This window comes from Humulus lupulus, chromosome 1 (genome assembly GCF_963169125.1).
Source record: "Humulus lupulus chromosome 1, drHumLupu1.1, whole genome shotgun sequence".
Taxonomy (NCBI): Eukaryota; Viridiplantae; Streptophyta; class Magnoliopsida; order Rosales; family Cannabaceae; genus Humulus; species Humulus lupulus.
Window position 1 is genome coordinate 50,472,762 of NC_084793.1, and position 13,053 is coordinate 50,485,814.

The window sequence follows — 13,053 nt, forward strand, 5'->3', positions numbered from 1 at the left end:
TAAGCGCTTATGAGACTTACCTATCAGTCTCTCATTTGTTTAAGGCTAGTGGCTTACCTAGCAGCCACTCTTCTGTTTAAAGTTAGAGACTTACCTAGCAGTCTCTTGTCTGTTTAAGGCTAGTGGCTTACCTAGCAGCCACTCTTCTGTTTAAAGTTAGAGACTTCCCTAGCAATCTCTTGTCTGTTTAAGGCTAGTGGCTTACCTAGCCACCACTCTTCTGTTTAAAGTTAGAGACTTACCTATCAGTCTCTTGTCTGTTTAAGGCTAGTGGCTTACCTAGCAGCCACTCTTTTGTTTTAATTAGTGACTTGCTTGTCAGTCACCCAGTATGATTTTCTAGAACCTCAAGTGATATTCACCCATCTGTTTAAGAGCTATAAGCTCTGTGTGATTATAATGATAATCATTTGATAATGTTTATATGCAATACTGTGTTTTCTTGCTGGGCTTCGGCTCACGGGTGCTATGTGGTGCAGGTAAAGGCAAAAGAAAGTTGGACCATCCTTGAGTTGGAGAGCTTAGGTGACGATGTGTACATATGCGGCTGCTCGACCACCACGGCCGAGGTTTGAAGGAAAGGAACCAGGGCTAAACCCTGTTTTGTTGCTTAGATCGGTTGGTTGTAAATTTTTTGTTGTAATAGACCTTTAAATTATATTTTTGGGATCCCAATGTATACAGTAAACATTCTAGTGAAATGTTATATCTTAACCGAAATTTTTAATTCCTAAACCGCTAATCATACTTAGTTACACGTTTATGGCCAAATGACTCGATTAGCGAGTTTAGCACTGTTTGCAATGTGCACCGTAACGGTCCCTAGAGTTGGGGCGTTATAAGGATATACCTAGCAGCCTGTCGTTGAAGGGTCCTAGCTTTGTTTTTGTCCGCTGGTAGCATGCTGCTTGATAGATACTCTACATATGGCGCCATCCATGTATCCGCCATTTGGATGATTAGAGAGGTTTCTGTTGTTTGGATGCTGGGTGCGGGCAGTCACTCGACTGGCACTATGTTTAGAGTATCAGCATCTTTTGCACTTGCCAACTTTGTCAAAGCATCTACATTGGAATTCTGATCACGAGGCACTTGCTGTAGAGTGTAACTGCCGAACTGGGCTAACAGATCCTTTGCTTTGTTCAGATAGGCGACCAGTTTTAATCCTCGCGCTTGATACTCTCCCAAGATTTGATTCACGACTAGTTGAGAATCACTGTAAATGTCGAGCGCTTTTATGTTCATATCCTTGGCTAACCGTAGTCCAGCGAGCAGTGCTTCATATTCAGCCTCATTGTTAGAGGCAGTGAAGTCAAATCTTATTACACAGTGAAATCGATGCCCTTCTGGCGTTATCAATATCACTCCCGCTCCTGCATGGGATTTGTTAGATGATCCATCTGTGAACAATTTCCACGAGGGTGCTTGGGTTTGACATTCAGGCTCGCTAGGCTCCTCGATCTGCTCGCTACCTGCGGGCTCTGTGAACTCGGCGATGAAGTCAGCTAAGGCTTTTCCCTTTATCGCTGCTCGCGGCAGGTAAGATATGTCGAACTGCCCGAGCTCGACTGCCCACTTTAGTAATCTTCCGGCAGCCTCTGGCTTTTGCAGAACTTGCCGAAGAGGCTGGTCGGTTAATACCGTAATCGGATGGGCTTGGAAGTAAGGTCGCAGCTTCCTAGAGGCCAATACTAAGCAGTAGGCTAACCTTTCGATGGGGGGATATCTCAATTCTGCTCCAATCAGCCTTTTGCTTACCTAATAGACAGCCTTCTGCACACCTTCTTCTTCTCTCACCAGAACAGCACGAGCAGCGTAATCCGTGATTGCCAGGTAGATGAACATAGTCTCTTTATCGACTGGCTTCGACAGAATGGGTGGTTGTGCCATATGTTCTTTCAGTGCTTGAAAGGCTTGTTCGCACTCATCTGTCCATTCAAATTTCTTGTTGCCTCTGAGTAGATTGAAAAATGGGACACACTTGTCCGTTGATTTTGAAATAAATCTACAGAGGGTGGAAATTCTCCCAGTCAGGCTTTTAACATCTTTAATCTTCACTGGCGACTTCATCTCGATCAGGGCTTTTATCTTCTCAGGATTAGCTTCAATTCCTCTTGAGTTAACTATGAATCCCAAGAACTTCCTTGATCCAACTTCGAAGGAACATTTGAGGGGATTCAGCTTCATCCTATATTTATTAAGGATGTTGAAGCATTCCTGCAAATCCCTTACATGTCATTCTGCCTTCTTCGACTTAACCAGCATGTCATCGACGTAAACCTCCATGTTTGCCCCGATCAGCTCCTTAAACATGTGGTTGACGAGTCTCTGGTAAGTCGCACCAGCATTTTTCAAACCAAAGGGCATCACCTTGTAACAGTAGAGCCCTGTATCAGTTCAAAAGCTAGTGTGATCCTCATCAGGGGGATGCATACTAATCTGGTTATACCCAGAGTAGGCATCCATAAATGAGAGGATCTCGTGTCCTACAGTGGCATCGACCAGCTCGTTGATCCTCGGGATTGGGAAGCAGTCTTTAGGGCAAGATTTATTGAGGTCTGTAAAATCCACGCACGTACGCCACTTGCCATTCGACTTGGGCACGAGTACGGGATTGGAGACCCATGATGGATAAAATGCCACCCTGATGAATCCATTCTCCTTCAGCTTCTCGACTTCTTCCTTCAAAGCTTTTGATCGGTCTTTGTCGAGCAGCCTCCTTTTCTGCTGCACAGGTGGAAAGCTTTTGTTAATGTTCAGGACATGGCTGATGATTGCAAGATCTATCCCAACCATGTCTTTATGAAACCAGGCAAAGACGTCCTGGTTCCTTTTTAAGAACTCCACCAGTGCTTGTTTTGTTGTTGTTTCTAAGTTTTTACCGACTTTCACAACTCTGGTCGGATTCCCCTCATCGAGTTGGACTTCTTCAAGGTCCTCGATGGGGCCTACTTCTTCTTCGAAATCCCCAAAGCGAGGATCTAAGTCTCTATCCTCACTTTGGGCAATGCCCTATTTGGTGAGATTATCACCTGAGCGGGCTTGAACATCAGATGCCATTTGCAACTCTTTTTCGGCGGCATCCCTCGATACACCCTTTTTTGCCTTGGTGATCGAGGTGTTGTAGCATTCTCTCGCCTCTCGCTGGTTTCCCAGTACGCATCCTACTCCTGTGTCTGTTGGGAACTTCATGGCGAGGTGCCATACAGAAGTGACGGCTCGAAGGTAAACCAGAATAGGTCTCCCTATCACGACATTGTATGTCGAAGGACAATCAACCACTATAAAAGTGGTGAGTAATGTCCTGTTAGCAGGCGCGGTACCTGCTGTGACTGGGAGTCTAATTGACCCTACTGGGGTGAGCCCTTCTCCGAAAAAACCATAAATGGTTTGGTTGCATGGCTCTAGGTCCTTGATGGACAGTTTCATCCTTTCTAGCGAGGACTTATATAGGATGTTAACCGAACTTCCTGTATCAACCAACACCCTTTTCACCATCATATTTGCGATTTGAACATCCACGACCAACGGATCGGAGTGTGGGAATCGCACATGCTGGGTGTCGTCATCAGAGAAGGTGATCGGTTCCTCCTCTGTTCGAGCCTTTTTGGGTGCACGATCCTCGACACTCATCATCTCGATGTCCTGGTCATGGCGTAGGGTTCGAGCGTATCGTTCCCTCGCTTTTCCACTATCTCCTGCAAGATGTGGACCTCCGCAGATGGTAAATAGGGTACCTGCCACTGGAGCTGGCTGTAAAGGTGGCGAGCGCTGGCGTGCAGGCGCCGACTCGTTGCCACCTTGAGCCTCTCGCTGAGAACCTCTCGCGGCTCGTACATATCTTCTTAAGTGCCCCTGTCTTATCAGGAACTCAATCTCGTCCTTCAGCTGGTTACACTCATTGGTGTCGTGCCCGTAGTCGTTATGATAATGACATAACTTTGTCAAATCTCTCTTGGAGATATCCTTTCTTATAGGTGCGGGTCGTCTGTAGGGGATGCTCGAGCTGGTTGCTTGGAACACCTCGGCTCGGCTTTCGACAAGGGCGGTGTAATTGATGAATTTCGGTTCATACAGATTATTTTTGGGGCGTTTACTCTCGGAGGTCGAGGGTTCACCATTCGCCCGCTTTCCACCATTTTTATCGTTTCCATTCCCGTTGCCTTTGCCGTTGCCATTGGGCTTAGACCCGTTGGTGGCTTTGGCGGGTTCTTCCTTGGGCCCCTTGTCCTTTGCTGGCGATTTGCCTTCGTTGGCAATCGCGTCCTCGAGCTTGATGTATTGATCAGCTCGATCTAAAAACTCCTGGGTAGTATTAACCCTGTGCTTCCTGAGGCTACTCTAGAGAGGAGAATGGCGCCTAACCCCAGCGGTTAGGGCCATCATCTTGCCTTCATCACCCACATTCTTGGCTCCTGCTGCGGCTCGCATGAAGCACTGAACATACTCCTTCAAAGGCTCCCCTTCTTTCTGGCGTATCTCGACTAGTTGGTTTGCCTCAGTGGGGTGCACACGACTTGCATAAAACTGTCTGTAAAACTCCTTCACGAACATTTCCCGGATATTATACTTGCAGGAGGGAACTTAAAGAACCACTCCTAAGCGGCATCAGAAAGGGTCGCTGGGACGATCCTACAGCGAGCGTCTTCAGAGACTTTCTGAAAGTCCATTTATATCTCAAATTTGTTTACATGAGTTACTGGGTCTCCGTACCAGTCAAAGTTTGGCAGGGTCGGCATCTTGAACTTACTGGGGGTTTCTGCCACAGCAATCCTTTGGATGAAAGGGGTACCTCTCCTCCGATCGTACTCGATATGCAATGTCCGCCCCCCCGACCAGCTGCTGTACAGCCTGGTTCAGGGCATCAATTTGAGCTTGAACGGCTTCAGGAATTGCTGGGGCCTCTGGTGTCGGGGGAATGTACTCATCGTGCCTTTCTCGGTGGTCGTTGAGTACATCCCTCAAGTCGTCGTCTCTTCGCCGCTGCTCGCTGGCTCCGAGCCGGCTAAAGACGTTGTTTTGTCTGGGCTGCCCCCCAGCATTATGTCCTGCTTGTCGGTCTTCTCTAGGTGGTGGGCTTCTGCCTCCACCTCTCTCCTCGTTTCTCCGACCAGCATTCCCTCTGCCTGAGTCGGCCTCATTATAGCTGTGGCCATCTCTGAACCTTGACTGGCTATGGTGGGACCGACTGTTTCCTTTGTTGCCTCCTTGGGCCGGAACTTCCCAAGCGTTAGGGGGAGGCATGCGCTTGTTGGTGGGTCCCCGTACATTGTCATGCCGCGGAGGGCCCCTGACTGCAGAGCCTGTCTCTGAATTCCTTCTGTTGGCAGAAGGACGCTGCCCCCTGCTCGGTGGGTGCGGCTCTTCACCCCCTGGGCGTCTAGGGCTTCGGGGCTGTTGCCCGGCCCTATTCTGCCTGGGACGCGGGGGATTGCCTTGACCAGCCTAGGATGGAGGTTGCGTCTCAGGGTCCCTAGGTGAGACATCATCCTGAGGCATTGGTGGCTGCTCCGGTCTTTGAGGGCTTGTCGGCTGGAGCAGAGGGCTAGGATTGGGACCTCTTTGAGGTGGTCCACTTGGGGGTTGATCAAGCTGCGAGGCAGGTGTTACCTAATTCTTAGCCAATTGGAGGGCTGCTTCGAGGGCTGCCATGGCATCCTTCTGACGACGGTCCATCTCCGCCTATCTCTCGCTCAGCTCTTGGCGCTGGCGCTTTATCTCTCTTTGCTGTGATGCCGTTATCTCGGCGGCACTCTCTTGATTGGCCCTCAGAGAGGCCAATTCATCTTGCAACACCCCCAGTGTTGTCTTCAGGGCCTCAGAGTTTACTTCCTCCTCATCGAACTCCAAATGAGGTTCGTCTTCAGCCATGTTTGGTGGAGGAGGCGGGGATGGAGCGGCAGCAGCCTGTCCAGTTTTCTTGGTAGTCTTTGCCATTAAACTTTCTTGAGTTCAACTCTCAATGAAAGCACCAGAATGTTGACCCTGATTTTGGACAACGACACGGAGTCTAGGAAACAAAAATAAAATGATATAGAGCTTGAAAATAATCTAATGGAAAGATAAAGAACATAGAGATTTATAGTGGTTTGGCCCCAGTAATTAGTAATGGCCTACGTCCACTTGATACTATTATTAATATTGAGCTCCCAAGGTGTGATCAAAGAACAAGGATTCCTGGGTTTCACGGTCCTTAGAAGAAGAAAACAATATAATAATGGATAATAGTAATGTAATTCTCTAAGCAAAAAAGATCGATCCCCTTCCTTGAGCTATCTCTTGTGTATTTATAGGCTCAGGAAAGGTTACATGAATTAGGAAATAATATATATCCTTAATGATCGGATCTGCAAGTCATAATGAAGAGATATTCTCGGATATCATCACAACTGTACAGATTTTTACATAAATGAACGAATATACTACTAGGTTGGTCGTACATAGAACTTGATCTCGTCGTGGAGAAATAATGCTGGTCGATAGGCGAGTCGTATCTCTGCTACGTGTCCGCCACGTGTCAAAAATCCTTGCCACGTTATCAGTAACTGATTTATGGATAAACAGTTGTTTTCATAGCACTTTAGGTATTGGTTTGAGACTTATTAATTTTAAATTTTAATAGTTGTGTCACAAACTTAATATTTCAATTGTAAACTCAACATGTTGTCGAATTAATGTGATAATTTTTAGATCTTAATGTAGCATTATTACTAAATAGGGTGAATACCATTTTGACTCCTGTGTAGTATGAAAGTTACCGATCTGACCCTTTGTTTTGTTAAATGACAATTTTGACTATATATTTTGCAAAAAAAAAAAAATAGTACCCTTGACCATATTTTTGTCAAACACTTTTTGAATATGACCAAAATACATCTGAATTTTATTAATTAATGAATTCATTAAATAACTAAAAAATATATTTTAAAATAAAATATTAAATTAAATTGATTTTAAATAATAAAAAAATAACATAATATTTTTTTTTATATAAAAATTTAGATGCAAATAAAAATTAACTACTAGATTAGAACCTAAGTATTAATCAAAACTATCAAAATTGTTCTTGTGTTCTTGAGTTCATGTTGAACCCATATTTGAAAACAGAAATCTTCATCGACATCAAACAAATCAAGGTCCAAAATCCATAACAAAATTGATCAATTTGTATGGCAACCACGATATTAATCTCACATCCAATATTCATACAAACTAGATCTAAAAAATCATACTAAATCTCAAAACTTAGACTTGAAAAACAAAAATTTATACAAACTAGATCTGAAAAATACACTAATTCCCAAAACTCAGTCCAAAAAATAACAATAAATCTCAAAATAATTCAAGATGAGAATCTCACAACCATTGTCAATGGCCTTCGTCCCCGTCACAGATGGAACCCTAAACTCCAACTGCCCTCAGTCAACATAACCCCTTGGTCCTCGTCGACACACCTCGTTAGTGAACTAGACCCCTTCGTGCTAAATACTCCGTCGGCAAGTTCCACGCAAATTTGGAAATGTCGCAATCCAGCTCGAGTTGTCAACTGCCCTTTCTTCGTCGTCGACCCCAACGTTTGTCGTCGATCCTCGGTCCTCAGCGCAATCCCATCCCCATCGGCTTAAGATCCCCATCTCAAACGAAGAAGCGATTTCTAGATCTTGTTCTTCGATGAATGAGCAATTGAGATCTCGTCTTGGCAGCAGCGTCTTGCGACTAGTAAAGACCATCTGGTCAGAGATGACTTGCAAAAATTAGAAGATGGAGCAAGGCAAGAGGAAGAAGATGAGGGTGAAGAACGTTTTGGTATTTTTTTGTTTCTAACAAAAAACGTTTTAGGGATTTTAATTTGTTAGTTTTTATTTGATTTTTTATTTTAGAAAAAAATAATTTTAGTTTTTTCTTAACTTTATATCTTAATTTTACTTTATAAATTAAAATATTTATAATTTTTTTAATTAAGTATTATATTTTTTATTTAAAAATTAATTTAGTTTATTTTTTATTTTAAACATATATTTTTAAATGTTTTATAAAAACTCGATGACATTTTGGTCATATTGAAAAATACTTTGACCAAAATTTGGTCATGAGTACTATTTTGTTCTATTTTGCAAACCGGAGGGTTCAAATTGTCATTTAACAAAACAGAGGGTCCAATCGACAACTTTTGCACAATACATGACCCAAAATGGTATTTACCCTAATAAATATTGTTTTAATTTTTTATATGATTTTTTTGTATGTTTTTTTATTTGTTTATCTCTTTAATATTAAAATTCAATCTAAAAAAATAAAAATAAAATCGATTAAAATAACCGATCCTTATTGGATTGGATTTTGAGGTCAAATTGAATCGGATTGGATGCTCATTTCAAACATCCAGCCTTTAATTGGATTAGATTGATTAGAGGTAAAAATGTTGGATCGGATCGGATGAGTACCCCTAATTTCGAGATTGTAAAGTAACACAGTTACAAATAGGAGGAGAGATTTCTTCTATCTAAGAAAACTCATTGTCTAACCTAAGGGCATGCTTAGCCAATCCATGGACAATAATATTAAAATTGCGACCAACATAAGAAAGAGATGCATTGAAAATTAGATAATAGAACTTTTTTTGAGGTTTTAGAAAATAGAAGTATAATATTAGAAAAAATAATTCCTATCTCATAAATTGCTAAAGTAATTAAACTATTTAAATTGCTATATAAGTGTAATTATAACTAAAGAATTGTAACGTCCCGAATTCACTATTAAGGCTAAGTGCCTTGAATTATGGTGCCTGGAAGGCATAAGAAGATTTATATGTGGAATAAATGGAACATGTGTGTGATTATATGATATAAATGGTTTATATGGTAATATGAATATATGTGCATGTTTATGTGTATTAAATATGCATGTGGGCCCGTTATTGTCAAGGCGGACATATTTGTAATTTTTGACCCGTTGAGGTATATTTGCATTATGAATGTATTATGAGTGAGACCCCAGTGTTATGGGGATATATTTGAGATGTGTGGTCCGAGACGATCCTTGTGAGCTGATGAGTCTGTTTTTAGCATAGTTTTAACATGTGTTTAGGATCAGTTTGAGTCATTTTTGGTGGAGTGTGTTGCGGTATTATGCTTGTTTTGGTATGTTTTCAGGAAATATGAGAGGAAATCGTGAAGTTTGGCAAATGACTGAAAAATCAGTTCAAATTGAGCAATTTGTGCTAAAAGTTGATAAGAAGGAAGCTGAAGACTCATTCGCGGAGATAATTGGTAGATTTGCAGTTTGGAATCGAGATTTTGGAAGAATTTTAAGGGCCGCGGCGCTTGAATGGAGAGCTGCGGCGCAAGGGAGAAACAGAAAGTTGCCTAAATTCTGGAATTTTGAAGGGTCGCAGCGCCTGGGGGACGCGCCGCGGCGCTTGCTGAAGTCAGAGAGGATGCACTGAAACACTGATGCGCGCCGCGGCGCCCGAATGCAAGGGTCGCGGCGCGTGTGGCTGCACGTGATTTTCAGAATTTTTGAATTTGTTAGTTTTTTTTAGGGTTTTGGTTTAAATACGTTTTTAGAGTTAATTTTAGGGATTATGCAGAACTAGAGAGAGATAAGTCTTTGGAGGCAGAAGAAAAACATTGAGGATCTAAAGTTTGAATTCTTCTTCTCTTCTGTAATCTCTCTACTGGTGTTTATGTTTATATTTAATTTGATTGATGTCATTATGTCTGCTTTGAACTAATCTTGTTATTAGGGTTTTAGTGGATTCTTCTTGAAACTTTGATTTCTTAATGAAATTTTCCTGAATTTCTTTCTTCTGGTGGGGATTATTTATCATACACTTAATGCTTGTGAATGTTTGATCATCATTTACATGTTCATATGATTTTAACCTAAACTCTGAAAAGAAAAGGGTAATTATGCTATAGATAAATAATCACAATTTCATATTAGACGAAAGTACTTTTATGAGTTGTGTAGTTTAGGGATTATGTGCTTAAAGCCTGCAATATATTGATTTACCACAGAGATGTAGGGAATAGTATATTGTAGAGAATTATAGATCCTAACAAGACTATAATATATAATTATAATCTGCTACCACAACAGAATTAAGAAATCTTGAGAATTGAGTAGAAATCATAAGTGGAAAGTTGATGAAACTAAAGCCCTAACTTTTGCATCTATTAAATTAAATCAACTCTTATTACTGCATTTATTTAAGTGTTAGTAGTTTCCTAATTTTTAGTAGTAAGTATTTTAATTGTAATATGAAATTATTAAGCAAATCAATTAGAATTAGGAATTAATTGTTGGTGATTAATATCAGTCTTCGTGGGATCGACACTTGACTTATCATATATTACTTGATTAGACCGCGTATACTTGCGTGTTACATTTTTGCGATCAAGTTCTTGGCGCCGTTGCCGAGGACTGTTTTTATTAATACCAATAAGTTAATTTTTGTTCTAAATTGATTTTTTTTTTTTTTTACATTTAATCCGGATCAAGGTTCTCTTGTGTTTCAGGACTAGATGGTATATGCGAAGTAATAGACAAAAACAGGTTATACCAATAGACTGGGAAATTGAAAGAACGTGCAGGCAGAACCGGAAAATAAAAAGGAAATTGGAATTCACCATGGCTGATAATCTGGGAAATGGTGCTAATAATGGTCAAGGGGCTACTGAGGGTCCAAGGGAGCAAGGAGCACGAACACTGAGAGATTATGTACTTCCTACTGTTACAGGAGTGCATTCATGCATCAGACCTCCAACCATTGCTGCAAACAACTTTGAGATTAAGCCAGCCATTCTTCAGATGGTTCAAACAACTGTTCAGTTTAGAGGTATGCCGACGGAGGACCCTAATTTACACATAGCTAATTTCCTGGAGTTATGTGCTACGTTCAGGATGAATGGGGTGAGTGATGATGCTATAAGACTGAGGCTATTCCCATTTTCATTGAGGGATAGGGCGAAAAGTTGGCTGATTTCCTTACAAGCGAATTCGATCACTACATGGGAGGAGTTAGCTCAGAAATTCCTTGCCAAGTTCTTTCCTCCAGCGAAGGCTGCAAAGTTAAGGGGTGAGATTAATAATTTTTATCAGTTGGATGGAGAGTCATTGTATGATTCTTGGGAGCGCTTTAAGGAGTTGCTAAGGAAGTGTCCGCACCATGGAATAGAAAAGTGGATGTTGGTGCATAATTTTTATAATGGTTTGAATGGGACGACAAGAACAATTATAGATGCTGCGGCGGGAGGTGCCTTTATGAGCAAAAGTGCTAATGAGGCATATGAGCTATTAGAGGAGATGGCGATGAACAATTACCAATGGCCAAATGAAAGGGGGCAGCCAAAGAAGGTGGCTAGAATGATGGAAGTGGATGCCATAACCATGCTTACCGCTCAAGTAGCAGCTTTGACGAAGCAATTGCAAAAGACTACCCTACCCTCTCAAGCTATGCAAGTTCAAAACTCATGTGAAGTGTGTGGTACAGCCCATCAACCAAACCAATGCCCTGCTACAGACATGAATAATATGCCCATGGAAGAAGTCCAAGCCATAGGAAATTACCCAAGACAGCCTAACAATCCCAATTCCATGACTTACAACCCAGCTTGGAAGAACCATCCCAATTTTTCCTGGTCTAACAACCAAAACACTCTCCAACGTTATCCTCAACCTCAGCCACCTTATATACCTACCCAAAATAGGCCACCCTATCCACAACAATATGCACACCAAAATCCTCCACCGGGCTACTATCAACCACAAAATAGACCACCTCCACCCATGCCAATGAAACCAGCCGAATCCCAACCTGATGTGCTTAACCAATTCATGACTAAGACTAGGGCATCCATAAGAAGTTTGGAGACTCAAATAGGGCAATTGGCTTCTTTAATGACTAATAGAGCTCAAGGAAATTTGCCTAGCACTACAGAAGTTAATCCTAAAGAACAGTGCCAAGCTATTACCTTGAGGAGTGGAGCGAAATATGAAGGGCCAAAGAAGAGTCAGTCAGTAGAAGATGAGAAGAAGTTGGATAATAAAAAGGTTACTGAAGATCTTAAGGAAGAAGAGGAGACCCCACCTGTAACTATTGAGCATCATGTTAGAGTTCCATATCCACAAAGACTTCGCAAGCATAATTTGGATAAGCAGTTTGCAAAGTTTTTAGAGGTGTTCAAGAAGTTACACATAAATATACCATTTGCGGAAGCATTAGAACAAATGCCAAGCTATGTAAAGTTCATGAAGGAGATTCTCTCAAATTAGAGAAAAATGGGTGATTATGAAACAGTGGCATTAACAGAAGAATGCAGCGCAATTTTGCAACGGAAGCTTCCTCAAAAGTTGAGAGATCCTGGGAGTTTTACCATTCCATGCACTATTGGGGAGTTCGAATGTAAGCATGCCTTATGTGATTTGGGGGCGAGTATTAATTTAATGCCTTTGTCTGTATTCCGAAGGCTTAGTTTGGGGGAAGCTAGGCCAACTACAGTAACATTACAGCTGGCTGATAGATCTGTGAAGCATCCTCGTGGTATTATAGAAGATGTGTTGGTAAAGGTGGATAAGTTTATTTTTCCGGCTGATTTTATAGTACTTGATATGGAGGAGGATGAGAATGTTCCAATTATTTTGGGGAGACCATTTTTAGCAACTGGGCAAGCATTGATTGATGTGAAAAAGGGAGAGTTGAAGCTGAGAGTTCAAGGGGAGGAAGTAGTATTTAATGTGTTTAAGGCTATGACTTATCCTAAAACAAGTGATAGTTGTTTCTCTGTTGATGTGGTCGAAGAAGTAGTGGAAAGGAAAACATTAAGGGAGGATCCTCTTGAGTTGAGTCTCACAGTTGATGATGTAGATGGTGAGGAGAATGAAGAGGTGATGAGTTACTTAAATTGGATAAAATCAGCTGAGCCTTGGAAACATAAGAAATTTGAAGAGTTGGGGGCAGGACCAGACAGACCATTACCATCGATTCAGAAGCCACCTGTTTTAGAGTTAAAGGTTTTACCAGACCACCTTCGTTATGCTTATCTTGGGGAG

General features: G+C 41.7%; 1 non-coding gene across 1 annotated transcript; it reads right to left on the reverse strand.

The window, feature by feature from the left end:
• Nucleotides 1–11,070: 11,070 nt before the first annotated feature.
• On the reverse strand, nt 11,071–11,177 carry LOC133813147 (small nucleolar RNA R71). The gene has a single exon (XR_009884188.1). It is a non-coding gene; the product is annotated as a small nucleolar RNA R71 (small nucleolar RNA).
• Between the last annotated feature and the right edge of the window lie 1,876 nt (nt 11,178–13,053).